This window comes from Protopterus annectens, chromosome 10.part0 (genome assembly GCF_019279795.1).
Source record: "Protopterus annectens isolate FY-2018-M chromosome 10.part0, PAN1.0, whole genome shotgun sequence".
In the NCBI taxonomy this organism is placed as follows: Eukaryota; Metazoa; Chordata; order Ceratodontiformes; family Protopteridae; genus Protopterus; species Protopterus annectens.
The window spans coordinates 668,024,755-668,037,801 of record NC_056744.1 but is presented as its reverse complement, the minus strand read 5'-3'; positions in this window follow the sequence as shown (position 1 = coordinate 668,037,801).

The following is a 13,047-nucleotide window of genomic DNA, read 5'->3' as shown; positions in this document are numbered from 1 at the left end:
ACACTGTAGTACCGTATAGTGTACTGGTTCAGTACTTTCACTGTGGTGGACTGTATCCTGGGCTTTAGTCCTATCACTGCTTGACATCTTCATAGTGAGCACAACAGACTGTGTAGGGGCCAGTTGTGCACATATGACCATGTTGCATTATGTTCAGATATGGACTACCTACACCAGGCTTGTCCAACATTGATAGTGTATTCCACAACATAGGTGGACATTGGCAAACACTAGCGATGTTCCCTAGGCCATTTCTGATGCTAGTCACAGAGTGTGTTTGTCCTTCGACACATATTGTAACTGGAGTTTGCCATGACATATGTCATGGTTAGTATACTGTGCCTCCGTCTACCTCTGACATAACAATGATACCCAGGGTTAACCTACCATCTCCAATCCACTCATCAGGAATCCTCTTGAAGGGTGTCGATAGGTGACTCTCTGGCTAACCTGTACTGGGAGTTTACTCAAGAGTGGGGGTGGCTTCTGTGTTATGGATCATTCAGTACAGCTTGTCCTATGTATGTCAGTGCTGGGGTTCAGGTCTCTCATGTGCATAGCTCACTGCCATTCAGATTGTACAAGGTGCAGCATGTTCATTGATTCCAGCTTGGACATGGCTTTATACATCAGGCACAGCTTGCCTCTGGGTGAGCAGTATGGCAGTGCGTGGAGCTGCAGTTTGTTTAATCAGGCTTTATGTGGCATCTGTTCATGCTCTTTGCTACCCCTGGTGAGGTACTGTTGTGGACTTTACAGTTGATGGAGGTGTCTGGTGAGGTATATCCCACAGGGGCTATTGTAGTCAATTGTGACGCTTATGAAGGATGACTGCAGAGCCACAGTGACCTCCCCTTATCTAGATATGACAACCTTCATGATTGGGTGGGTATATGGTATGTTTCTGCGAACACTACAGCCACATGTTTGTCCAATGCAGGATATCTATCACCTTGTGTCCCCAGGTCTCTCATTACATGTTAGGTACATAATGGGTTAACACCTGTGTGGTAATTGGTGGGCACTTACTGTATATCCACGGTGGTTGTCTATACACATTTCTGCAATTAGCTTGCTGACATGGCTATGGCTCCAGTTGTCTGTTTCTATGTGGCCGTTTTGTGGGTTGCTTGTGTCAGCTGGGGGTCAGATATGGTGGGCAGTTTGTACTCCTCTGCATACATGTTCAGTCACAGTCCTTCCATGTTGGCCTGTACCTATGGGACATATATACGGAACGGGGGAGGTCCCAGGACCAAGCCTTGTGGGATGCCACTCATATCTGCTTTGTAGTCTGACATGGATGCAGCATGTCTGACCATGTCAGTTCTGTCCTTGGTCTGGTTTGCAACCCCTCTACTGACATAGGGGTTTATATTTAAGCTGGTGAACATATCCATACTGAACTCGTAGGGTATTGTCTGGAAGCATTTGCACGGTTCAGCTATGCTGTGTGGACCACATTGCCCTCATCAATGACCTTAATGACTGTTTCAAATGGGTCAAACATGTTTAGGGGCAGGATCTGCACTTACGACAGCCACACTGGGTAGGATCCGGTGTCAGTAGGTCCCTGATAGCTTTATGTCTGTGGTACATACTGATCCTTTCCATAGCTGTGCAGACCAAGCTTGTCAGGATCCTGGGGTGGTAGTTTCCAGTATCCATTCAGGCAACACCTTTGTTGTGAAGGACCACTGTTGTTGTACACTACTCTTTGGGTACATATCCTGTGGTAAGGCTGACATTGGGCAGTAGTGTGATTTGGCATTCCATTCTTCTTGGAGTCCATGTTGGCCTCAGCCCAGGACACCATCTCATACCTTTGCTGCTGTGTGTTTTGCTTTGTAGATGATGGCTGTTACCTCAGCATCTGCAATGTCAGGGGGCCAGCAGTCTGCTGGGATAGATATTTTGCATTCTGGGGGGGAGGGGGTTGCACTTCACCTGTCAGGTTGTATGTTGGCAATATGTGTGTGTGTTTGGTATGTTGTTTGTAATATCTGTGTGATTCAGAGCATATCTGTGAATTCCCAACATGGTTCCTACCATCAGTTGAGTAAGCCTTGTGATTATCCTTAGTGTCCTGTACAATTTGTATCTTCATAGGTTCATAGGTTCATACTAGGCTATCCACCCTAGGGCATTAGTAAGCCTAGCCAGAGTGTGTGTGTCTTTCGCTGCCCCTTGCTATGTGAATATTATGGCCATTTATGATTTTCTTTACTGTGCCTCTGTCTGGACGTGACACAGTGAAGACCCCCAGTGTATATCTACGATCATCCATCCACTTGGCAATATTCCTGTTGAGGGGTGTCAGTGAGGGGCTCTGCCTAACATGGATTGGGATCCTGTTCCAGGGTGTGTGGAGCCTCTGGGTTATGTATCTGCCCCTGCAGCACATCCTATTTCATTATGTGTTGAGGCTGACATCTGTCACTCTCACAGCTCCAATGGCTTTGATTTCCTGGGGTGGAGCATGTCCATTACTCCTGTGTTGGACATGGCCTTGTACAACAGACATACAATGCCTCTGTGTAGGTAGTCTGTGACTGCATTCAGCTGGGGTGTCTACAGCCAGGCAGCATATGACATATATTTGACACCCTTTATCCTCTTGGTGAGGTACCTTTGAGGTCTTCCTAACCGCTGCAGATGTCAGGTACAGTACATCCCATATGAGTCATTGTAACAGATTATGGGTCTGATAAGGGAACAGTACAGGGGCACAGTGACCTCTGTTGATGTAGATGTGAATCCTTTCATGATACGGTGTCCAATATAGACGGTCTTCCTAGCCACATTGGCATTGTGAGTGTCACATGACAGGTTACTGTCGACTTGTGTCTCTAGGTCCCTGATTACTCCTTGCATACATAATGGTTTACCACCTATGTGGTAATTTGTGAGTACCTTGTTTGGTATTTGGTGGGACATTCATACTGTCCAGTGTCTTCAGGATGTCTGGGTGGGGTTCCTTTGTGTGAGAGTGTGGTCTGTCGCATGCTACAGACTGTACAGCAGTTTTGACTACAGTTAGGTGCACATGGGTGGTCTCCGCTGCTTCGTGCATTGTCACTTACCTGGCCATATGGGTGTCTGTGCTGCATATGGATACTCCCCCTCCTTTGATGTTTTGGTCCAGTTGTTGGGGCCATAACGCATGATATGTGGTATAACCTGGTAGTGCTGGTGTGCTGTCAGTAGACTTGCAGCAGGCTTCTGTCACTGCACAGACATCAATGTTCTCCATACTGGGAAGTGCCTCGGGAGCATGCATATTGCAGTTTACACATCTGGCATTGGTCAGCATTACCCTTATGTTTCTTACCACTTATGTTTTCTAGGGTGGTGGGTTAGTCTTTTCGGCCTTGCCTACGTACGGCTCTATGGAGGTGGCAAAGGCCTTATCCAGTATGCAGACGCCCAGGGGTAACAGGTGCAAGCCATCCCTGGAACAGCAGCATGGCTTGTCATGCATGACATCTCAAGCAGACAGACATTAGACCCTCTTGGACTGACAGCTGTAATTGTGCCACCTGTTAATGCTGATCATTCTGTGTTTGTACTGTGGCATCATTCTTGGTGAGGGTTGGGTGCTGCAAACGGCCAGTGTCATACCGGCCTGGAGTACATACTCAGAGAGCTCATCCATGTCTCTTTTCATGTAGTCCAGTGAGGTACATCTCAGGTCATTCACACCAGCATGGACAATGGGTGCATCATATTTCTGCTTGCTTTGGGGTGACCTGCATACTTGTGTTATGTGGCATATTGTGGCAGCCTACAGGCAGCTTACTGTACCCTTTCCCTTGTTCAGTCTGGTGAGTGGGACAGCAGTGTGTCTGCCTATACAGACACCTATTACAACTGTATCAGGCATGTTGTTTCTCCTTCTGGCCTGTGACTGTTTGGCACACCAGCTTTGTGTACTATGTGTTGCATGTGCTATGTTTGGAGGTTGTGGTTGCTTGGGGTCTGCTTTGGAGGCCTCTGTTGGTGTGGTATGTTTATAATTAGTGCCTCCGGGAATGTTTTTCTGTGTTTATGTGTTTGGTTTACAGTTGTGATAGGTCTATGTGGGACTGGGTTTGTGGTGCATGTGGTTACCTTCTCCTCCTGACTAGTTTTGACAGTACTGAGTTGGGGGAGCTCAGCATCCAGTTTGGATAAATGGTTGCATCTCTCACATATATTTGAATTTATTGGGGGGAGTTGAGGGTTGTCTGTGTACTTGGGGCAGGTGCCACATTGCCTCTGGATTCACAGATTCTACTTGTTGTGGCTGGCCTTAGTGGATTGTATGTGTGAACATATTTTATTGCCATACTACTGATCAGTGATTACTTCCCTTTTTATGTTTGCTCTCTCATGTAGTAGCTTTCTCATTCTCTTGCATGGTTTGGTAATGGCTGGAGTCCAGCATGCCAGATGCCTGCGTGTATGGCATTGTGTGTTGTTGTTATTTGTGATTGCATAATCCAAGCATTCCTGGCTGTGTTCATGGAATGCCTATATAATATGTTCTGCGGTGTGTCCCATATTCTGCACCTGCACAAGGCCTTTTGTGGATTCCACATCGGTTTGGAGGGGTGCAACTTATGCTTTACACATGTTTTTCACTGTGGTTTTCTGGCCAGGGACTGTGGTCAGGATGTGTATATCCAGTGTGATTACTCTATGGTCTGGTCTTACCAGTGAGGGATACACTTCTCATCTTGCCATCCAATACGCATGTTGCTGATTATCACATCCAGTATGCTTACCCCTCTTGTGGGAGTGGTACGTTGTTCCTGGGCATTTTGGTTTATGGATTCTGGGAACTTTTCTCCTACTGTGTTGTTGATAGTATAATGCTCCCAGTGTATGTCTGGGTATTTTCAGTCACCCAATATAATGTGGTTTGGGGGGCTTGATATATTCATGTATTCCAACATAGGCCAGGTGCAGTTCCTGGTGTTAGGACAGTAGTCTGTAGCAGGCTATATATTGGGAGGCGGTTTTAGCCATTGGTATTTGACCATGGCTAATCCATGCTGCTTCTTGTTGTGGTACCAACATGGTGGTGTGGTTATCCTGGACAATTATTGCTAGTCACCCTCCTTTTGTAGCTTGTTCCATGTTTTGAGGCTGTACAGCACAGTATGAGGTGTAACCTGGTAGTGTTAGGGTGCTGATGTGAGCCTTGACCCAGTATTCTGTTACAGGACTGATATCAACATTCTCCATACTATGTGTGTTTACACTGCACGCATCTTGCTGTTTAGACTTCTGGCATTGGGTAGCATTACATCTAGGTTCCTATCCCTTGTGGTACCTATGAAGGTGGGTTTGTGTTTTGAGACTTACCTATTCAGGGCATGCTGTGGGTACTGACAGCCTTTGCCAGTATCCATGGGGCCTGGACTGATAGGTGCACGCCACCCCTAGCAGGTGGTGCATCCTGTCATGCTCAGCATGTCTTCCCAGGCTGAAACACATTGGCTCCCCTTTGACTAATTGCATTACTTCAGCCAGTTATTGCAATTGATCATCCCATCATCATTTTGTGGCTTCATGCTTGGTGAGGGTGGATGTTAGTCAGGGTCCTCAAGTGTGCATATAGTACATGGTGTTACATTACTTAACACATGGCATTCATGCCTCAGGTGGTGCTGCAGGGATGCCTCTGCTGGATGCACATATTACACTCCCTGTACATGTTTGTGAGCAGGTCATGTCATTTTAGGCATCCCTGTTATTATTTGAGTGAGTCAGAGAGGGTTATCATTCCCAGGGTTCCTACTGAGCCAGTGTATGTGCTATGCGTTGCCTCTTTGCCAAGGCCAGGGCATACTGGGAACGCCTCCTTCTGCCTACTGGGGCAGGCTCAGGTTGTTCCTCCTCCGAGTCACCCTCTGCCTGTGATGGCCTTGGCAATGGTGGGGGGCTGTTTGGCCCAGCCCTATGCTGGTCCTGCTGCAGCTGTTTTTGCAAGATCATATTATGTAGCATAGCACATACCATGACAATTTGGGTACATGTAGTTGGTGAGTACCGCAAGGCTCCACCAGATGTGTCCAGACACCGGAACCATGACTTGAGCAGCCCAAACACACGCTCTATTACATTACGTGTTTGTGCGTGTGCCTCATTATGGCGTTCCTGTTCAGGTTTGTGTGTGTTTCTGATGGGTGTCATCAGCCATGGCTCCAGTGCATAACCTGCATCCCCCACTAGGTGTCCGTGTGGGATGTCCCCATTGGCAAATGTCTGGTACAGCTGCGTCAAATGCCAGATGTGGGAATCATGGTAGCTCCCAGGGCAGCCAGCACACACATTCATTATTATGCCCTGGGCATCACACATGACCTGGCAGTTGATGGAGGGGAAGCCCTTGCGGTTAATGTAGACCCTACCCCGCTCACGGGCTGGTGCTTTGATGCGTATGTGCGTGCAGTCTATTGCACCCACTACCTCAGGGTATTCCACTATTTGCTGGAAGAGACGCCTATTGCTGGCCAATACCTCACGGGCATTGGGGAAATATACATGATCACCGACATGTGCTGACATGGCATCCAGGAACTGGTGCAGTACCCTGGAGGCTGATGCCTGTGATATCCCCATCATATCACCAGTTGGTCTCTGGAAGGTACCTGTTGTTAGTATTCTTAGGCCAACACATACCTTGGTTTCCACTGGGATGGGTTCCCCTCTGTTGGTTCTGTGTGTGAGGCGTGGCCTGCACAGCTCGACTCTTTGCTGCAGGAGCTCTCTGTACACTCTATAGCGCTCTACTATCTCCAGCTCATGTAACCCGTGGTAGGTGACCCTGGGCCTGTACACTCTTCTCCGTCTCCTCACTGTGGGTTTTCTGGCACCATCTGCATTGTCACCACCATCAGCAAGTCGCCTATGTCTCATTATGACAGCTATGGCAGCCCCTAGCATTTCTGCTCTGAGTTCAGCTTTTTCAGTTTTCACTTCTAATAGCTTACTCCTGTCTTGCAGTGTCTCTTGAGAGAAACATTCTGCACTGCTGTTTGCAGAGTTTTAAGTGCTGGGCTGGGCTAGCTAGTATTCTGCCTGTGTAATTGCCTGCTTCTAATTGTTTTCACCTGTTAGCTCCAGCAGTATTCCCTGCTAGCTTCCTACTAATTCTGTTGCTTCCTTTTTCCTTTCTGTTTCCTCAGGGGGGAGCAGCGTGCATACCAGCAGAAGCACATTCACAGTGGCTTACACACGCGCACACATGCTTACATGGTTCAGGATCTGCCTATTCGGGTTAAAACGCGCGCACACCAGCGCAAACAGTGTTACAAATCTACCAACACGCTCCCACATGCTCAGTCTGCCTTACACGCGCGCACACTGCCCTACTCGCACTTCATGGCGTGCACACATGCTCATGCATGCCCAGCAAGAAACTTTGGCTTAAGTAACAGTGTATACCTTCCATTTCTTGACTTTCCCATGCTTATCTTGTGGCACTCCTCTTTCCATGATCTGTGTCTGTCATCTGTCATGTTACACTGACCTCCAATGAACTGCATTTCTTTCTACCATTCCCCCCTGTGATGTCACCTATCTCCTACTCTATTCCTCCCCCTTATGTATCTCTTACACTACTCAGACTGTGCTCATTTGCTATGTGACTGTGGGATTCAGTATCCTAACCCTCATTTACATCAGATTGCCTACTAATGCTTAGTTACATGTCTTAGACTCAGCTTCCCCCCTTAGCAACCACTACACGGTGGCCATGTTGTTTTTGGTCTGCTGGTCCCTGCATTGTCATTCCATGTATTGCATAAAACCCACATTTGTGGGTTTATAACCTTTATTTTTATGTTTTATACAGCACAGCCCATTTGTGCGGGGCTGCGCTGCGTTTAAACATTGGCGATCGCCGAAAAAAAAATTATATTTTTTTAATATTTGCATCGGGGTACCTTGCCAATGGCCACATATTTGGCCATTGGCGTGCTGCCTGACACATATGCACCCTTTATTTGGAGCTGACATGGCTCCATTGTGTTTTTTGCAGAAACGTACTCAGTTGTCAACTGAGTACATTTCTGCAGCTAACACGTCTCTTACACGGGCTGGTTTCTGCTTTGTGGATCGCTAATATACCTCATTTGCATACATTTCGGCTGCAAGTGAGGTATTTAGCATATCTATGCCCAGTCCGTGTAAGAGACGTTTTAGCTGGTCTCTTACACGGAGTTTCGGGCTGTTCCTGGATCGCGATGCTTGCATGGAGTGTTACACGTCTCTTACACTCCATGCAAGCCTTCGTGAATCCTGCCCATTGTGTCTCTTGCTGTCATAAAGTAATTTAATTTCAGCTATTTTTCTGAAGTTGTTCTAGACTGAAGTTAACCACCTGTGTTCCAGTTTCCACTGTTAAAATATATACATTTAAGCAGTTACAATAGTGTATGTATATTTCTAGTCTCTTCTAGCAGGGCGCACTGTGGATACATCTTTAAGCTCAGTACTTTACAAAATGCCTTTTTTAACAAACATGTCTGTACAAACCTAGTTTGATATATACATGACATACAGTTCTAATACATTTGTAACACAAACATTTTATATAGATCATGTTGATATTCACAAATGACATACAGTTATTTACAAAATTCCAGATAGCTGTGCTGGAAGTATCTCCTTTCTTGACATTTCTTGCCCCCTCGAAAACTCAAACAAGTTTTTCAAGTGACCCTTGAGAAATGTTCCTTGGGAGGAATGATCCTATCTGAAAATACCTTAGCCCATTCCTTGTCTGTAGAGCCCACCTGCATTGGCATTGCTGACCCCACTACAGTGTTGCACTGTCATATCATATGCTTGCAACCCTAGGCTCCACCTTAGTAACTTGACATTTTGCTGGCTGTCTCAATGTAGCCAAGTTAAGAGATTGTGGTCTGTAACTACAGTGAATTTCCTTCCATACAGATGAGGCTGAAGTTTCTGCAGTGCCCATATTATAGCTGGACATTCCTTTTCTACAGCTGCATAACATTCCTCCTTGGGTTGGAATCTACGGCTGAGATATACCACTGGGTGATCTTCTCTCTCTGAGGAAACCTGGCTGAATACAGACCCCACCCCATGGTTTGAAGCATCCACCTGCGCAACAAATACTTTACTGTAATGTATACTGGCTAACACAGGGGGGTCCTCCCAAAGCTCCTTTAAGCTTCTGGAATCCCTGCTCACATGGTGGAGTCCACACTACCTTATCTGGCCTGCTTTTCCTTGTCAGGTTTGTGAGGGGAGCAACTATGGTACTATGATTGGGGCAAACTTTCTCTAGTACCCTGCTTTTCCTAAGAATGCCTTCACCTGATTTTTGGTAATGGGGCAGGTGATGCCTGAATGGCTTCCACTTTGGCAGTTTCTGGTCTGATCTTACCTCTCCCCACTATATGTCCCAGGTAGGAGACCTCTGCCATACCCACCTGATCCTTACTGAACTTAATGGTCAACCCTGCCCTCTGTAGTCTGCCCAGCACCTCCATGACATGCTGAAGGTGCTTTTGCCAGGAATGGCTGTAGATGGCAATATCAGTCAGGTAAACAAGGGTAAAATCTCTTGCTCCAGCTAGGATATGATCTATCAACCTCTGGAAAGTTGCTGGGGCATGTTTCATCCCAAACAGAATCTTTGAAAACTCATACAAGCCAAAAGGAGTCACTAAGGCTGATCTCTCTCTAGCACTGGGAGTCACGGGCATCTGCCAGTAGTCATTGGTAAGATCAATAGTGGTAAGATACTTAGCCTGACCCAGCTGCTCTAGGGCTTCATCTGTCCTAGGCATGGGGTAAACATCTGACTCTGTGTAACAATTTAATTTCCTGTAGTCCACACAGAACTTGGTGGTGCCATCCTTCTCTGGTACCAGCACCACTGGGGAGGCCCAGGGCCTGCTGGACTCCAGGATTACCCCTAGATCCAACATTTCCTCTATACCCTCCATCAGACTCTGTCTGATGCTCTCAGGCACCCTATAAGGGGCCTGCTTAATAGGCCTTTGGGGTCTTGTATCCATATGGTGCTGCACCAGGTGGTGCACCCTGGTTTCCAGCAAACAAGCCCCCAAACTCCTGTAACACTGCTCAGATTTCTTGAACCTGGATAGGGGATAGCTGCTGAGATAGTTCTACCCCTTTGACTGAGGTGTAAGTCCAAGCCTCACTGAGGAGATCAGTCACCAGATCCCCCTCTGACTTCTCCTGCCATCCACTGCAAATATTCAGCACAAGGGCCTCTCTATCATGGTAAGGTTTTATCATGTTAACAATGGTGCAATTTTTGCCCCTACCTCATGCCTTGCAGTTCTATCATGTAGTTAGCATCACTGATGTTCCTTACCATTTTAAAGTATCCCTCCCAAGGTGCCTGCTGCTTGTCATGTCTGATAGGAATGAGAACCATAACCTGCTGTCGCACAGCATACTCTCTAGCTTGAGCATTCCTGTCATACCAGACTTTTTTCTGATGTTGGGCTTCTGCCAGTTTCTCCTGGGCCAAGCCTATGAGTTCCCTAAGCCTTGGCTTGAGGTTTAGGGCATATGCCATAACAGACTCCTTGTGGGATTCACACTAACCCTCCCACTAATCACGAATCAAATCTAAAGGTCCACCTCAACCTATGCCCATACAGCAACTCAAATGGTGAAAAACCTGTAGATTCCAGGGGCATCTGTCTGCAAGCAAATAACCTATGGGGCAGATATTTTTCCCACTCCCACTTCATATTTTTATAGGTTCATAGGTAGGTACTAGGCTATTGACCCTCGGGCCTATATAAGCCTAGCCAAAAAGGTACCCTGGCTTTTGCCACCCAAGAAACTTATTTTCCTGTGCCCCTGTCAAGCAGAGCCACAGAAGTGATCTCTGGGGTGAATTTCCTATTTTTCATTCAATCATCAAGATTTTTCTTGAAGAGTGCTAATGAGGATCTTTGTTTGATATAGATAGGTAGTTTGTTTCAGAGTATGGGAATCTCTGGAACAGGAATCTATCCCTCCAGCATGCTCTGCTAATTGTGGTGACAACGTTTAAGTCCCTAGAATGTGTAGCTTGGAGGGATTGGGATTTCTTTAAGTGGAGCATGTACAACAGCTCTGGATTTGACATAGCTTTGTACGTTAGGCAGAGATCACCTCTGAGTAGGTGATATGCAACAGAGTAAAGCTGGAGTTTTTTGAGATGGTCTGCATAGAGCATCTGTTTGAGGCCAGTAATCCTCTTTGTGAGGTATATCTGCAGCCTTTACAGTTATTGTAGATGTCTTGCGAGGTACATACCAAAAGGGGCATTGTACTTTATAATGGGTCTAATGAGTGATGAGTAGAGGGGAACAATGACCTCTTTTTTCCTGGATGAGAAACCTTTCTTGATGAGGTGTGCTACATACAAGGATGACCTGACTACTGTGACAATGTGATTATCAAAGGAGAGACTACTGTCCACCTGTGTCCCAAGATCTCTTATCATACTTTCGGTGTTAAGTAAACTACCGCCTATGTGGTAGTTCATGGCTACAGAGTTTTTACCAAAGGGGATGACAATGCATTTTTTGGCATTGAGCTTGAGGCCATGGCTTTGACACCAGGCATCTGTCTCAGTGAGGACCTTTTGTAGGATGTCCACATCATTAGGTGTTTCAGTTATGGCTCCTAGTTTGCAGTCATCTGCGAACTTCATTAGCCAAAGACCTTCTGTGTTAGCCTGTACTTCAGAGAAGTAGATACCAAACAGGAGAGGACCCAGGACTGAACCCTCTGGTACTCCACTTGTCACTGGTCTGGTGTCAGATTTGGAGTCTGCTACTTTCATAGTGTGGGTTCTGTCAGTGAGCCAGTTGGCAACTCATCTTGTGATATAGGGATTTATACCTAGTTTAGTGAGTTTATTTATAATTCCAGAGTAGGGGATGGTGTCGAAAGCCTTGGCAAGATCTAGATAGGCTGTGTGAACCATCTTACCCTTATCTATGACTTTGGTGACTGCTTCAAAGAAGTCTATCAAGTTTAAGTGACATGATCTGCCTTTTACAAACCCAAGCAGGGTGGGGTCCAGAGTTTTGATATTACCAATGTCTTTGTTTATAAGTTCCATGATGATATAAATCCATGGCCTTGCAGACCAAGCTCATCAGGCTGATGGGGCAGTAGTTCCCAGGGTCAGTCATGGCCCTGCCTTTGTGGAGTGGGATAACCATCCCTGTGTGCCATTCAGTGGGCACAAAGCCTAAGGTGAGGCTATGATTGAACATTGTACTTAGGTGGGGTGCCAGTTCATTCTGTAGTTCATGAAGAATGCAGTCTGGGATGTTGTCAGGTCCCATGGATGCTGTGTTCTTGGTTTTGGAGAGTGTGGTTTTTACCTGTGCAGCTGTGATTATATGAACTTTGCACTCTTCCTGTATAGAGATTGGCCATTTAGGGGGTGAGAGGGGGGTAAAGTTAGCACTGAACTAATCTGCCAGGATGTTGGCGATATCAGTTTGTTCTGTATCTTTAGTGCCATTGTGTTGTAACTCAGAGCAGATCTGAGTGTTGCCATTGAGATTCTTGACATAACTATAGAATGCTTTGTGGTTGTCTTTAGAATCAGTGTCGATTTTGTTTACGTAACTAGCTTTCGAGGATTTTATGAGGGATCTCAGCTTCTTACTGAGGCTGACCAGGGAGTTCTTCCAATCATGGGATTTTACTCTTTTTTGTAATAATTTCTTTCTTCTGTTGTAGAGTTTGTTTATGGCAGGGGACCACCAGATTGGCTTCCTTTTTTTGGAGGCTAGGATCTTGGTTCTGTTAGGGATAGCACAATCCATGCACTTGTGTAAGTGCTTATAAAGTGCATTTGTGTAAGATTCAACAGTCGTACCTCTATTGCCCATCTGCATGGGTGTCATGAAGTTTGCCACTTCTGTCTTAAGAAGCGTGAAGTTGGCTTTGGAGACATTTTTTACGGTGGTTTCTCTAATGGGTGGGTGGGGCTATGATGTGGATGTCTATGGTGACTAGCTTGTGGTCGGATCTGAC